Genomic DNA, 2,396 nt, shown 5'->3' with positions numbered 1-2,396 from the left:
CTGCCGCGGCTTCAGCCGGTCCCTCTGTTTGGGGTCCCTGACTTCCCGCAACAACCAACCTCTCTGCATTCCTTTCTTATACCCGGAGGAGAGAGGAAGGAGGGAAAGGAGCTATGGGTGGCTGAATTAGGGCCCAGGGATGGCTGTGTCCCAGTCCCGGGACCTGTCCAGGTGCTGTGTTGTGTGGCCACAGGGACTTTACAGATGTGAGGATGTGAAGGAGCCTGAGGTGGAAGATGATCCTGGGTTATCTGGGTGGGTCCAAGGTGGGGTCTTGTCTTTCTTTTTTTTTTTTTTTTTTTTTTTTTGAGACAGAGTCTCGCTCTGTCGCCCAGGCTGGAGTGCAGTGGCGCAATCTTGGTTCACTGCAAGCTCTGTCTCCTGGGTTCATGCCATTCTCCTGCTTCAGCCTCCCAAGTAGCTGCGACTACAGGTACCTGCCACCATGCCCGGCTGATTTTTTGTAGTTTTAGTAGAGACAGGGTTTCACCGTGTTAGCTAGAATGGTCTCGATCTCCTGACCTTGTGATCCGCCCGCCTCGGCCTCCCAAAGTGCTGGGATTACAGGCGTGAGCCACCAGGCCTGGCCAAGGTGGGGTCTTTATAAGGGAAAGAAGAAGGCAGGGGGTCAGAGTGAGAGCAGGAGTGGTGGGGGGAGGGAGAGAAAGGGAGAGAAGGACAGAGGGTGAGAGAAGGTGGTGGGGAGAGAGACAGAGAGAAGAGTGGGAGAGAGATTTGAAGATGCTGGCTCTGGCTCTGGCCAGGAGCCCAGGGCATCCTCTAGAAGATGCAAAAGTCCTGGAAACGGATTCTCCACAGAGCCCTCAGAAGGAGCCTGGCCCGGCTGGCACCCTGATTTTAGCACTCTGGGATTCATTTTGGACGTCTGACTCCAGACCAGGGAATCAGTGTGTGATGTTTTAAGCCTCTAAATTAGGGGTCATTTGTGACAGCAGCAGCCACAGCAAAGTCAAACAGGAGCCATGGGACAGACTCCCTAGGATGCCCCGAGGGTCCCTCCCTGGCCCCACCCGCAGAAACACAGGCCTGACCACTGCTGGCGCCCCCACCCCTCTAACACCCCGCTCAGCAGGAACCATGCAGGAGGGGCTGGGTGTGGCTGGGCCATGTTCTCTCCCCCCACACCTTCTCCTCAGAGAGCAGCTGGAGCCCCAGACCCAGGGAGCCTCCCAGAGAAATTCCCAACACAGGACCTGGTTTTCCACCTGAGGCTCAGGATCCAATGGAGAAGTGTTTCCCAAAAATGATGCTTCCTCCAAAGATGGCCAGTGACTTTCTGTGCCAAGCATCCGAGAAAATCTCCATGTCCTAGGGCTGCCAGGCAGTTACCTGTGCACATGTCGGAGCCCAAATCCCATCAGTAGTGAGGCCTTTGGTAAAACATATCCCCACTTTTAATTATGATGAGATGCCTGGCCTCAGCATTGAAAACACCAACTTCCCTCGAGAAAAGACTTGTTTAATCTCTTAGAAATGATGGAGCACATCAGCCTGAACAACATGGTGAAACCCCATCTCTAATAAAAATACAAAAATTAGCCAGGCATTGTGGCACATACCTGAAATCCCAGCTACTCAGGAGGCTGAAGCAGGATAATTGGTTGAACGTAGGAGGCAGAGGTTATGGTGAGCCAAGATAGTGCCATTGCACTCCAGCCTGGGAGACAGAGCGACACTCCATCTAAAAAAAAAAACAAGAAAGATAGAAATGATGGAGCACCTATTAACCCTTCTTGCACTGGTTCCTGGGGAGCTCTGAGCCTATCTTTGCAAGTGTCCTGATCCTCTTGCAGGCCTTTTATGTGTGTTTCCTTCCTGGCTTCCTCCTATTTTTCTCACACATCTGAACCTGCTGTCAGGTGAAAAATCAAAGTGGGCCCAAAGTATAAGAGCTCACGAATTTGATGGTGTTGGAGTGTACTGGACAGTCCAACTCTCAGGGGTGGGGAGTTGGGCAGAGAAGAAGGAGGGCATTCCAGGGGCCAGGGCCAGAAGCAGAGGGGCTCCAGCTCCAGAGTAGGATTTGCAGACTGAGGAAAGAGAGGCCATGGATGGGTAGAGGGTCCAGACCAGGATGGGGACAGAGGGCATATCTGGAGGCTCAGCCAGAAATATCTTCCTCCAGAAAGTAGGCAGCAAGTCGGGGGGTGAGCTGCAAGGAGGAAGGGGAGGAGGGAGAGAATGGAGGGACTGGTGTTCAGTGAGCTGACTCCTCCTATCCTGACCTGTTTTCCCAGGGGACACGCCAGGGAGGCTGTGATCCTCTCCTCCAGGTTACTTTCCCACTGGTGCCAGGATTCCCCCAACGCCACACTGAGAACCCAGGAGAAGCATCAAATTATATGAGAGATAAGAAATGAAGAGAGGGAACAGGA

The sequence above is a fragment of the Macaca thibetana genome, chromosome 10 (genome assembly GCF_024542745.1).
Source record: "Macaca thibetana thibetana isolate TM-01 chromosome 10, ASM2454274v1, whole genome shotgun sequence".
Lineage (NCBI taxonomy): Eukaryota > Metazoa > Chordata > Mammalia > Primates > Cercopithecidae > Macaca > Macaca thibetana.
This window is presented reverse-complemented; position numbering follows the sequence as displayed.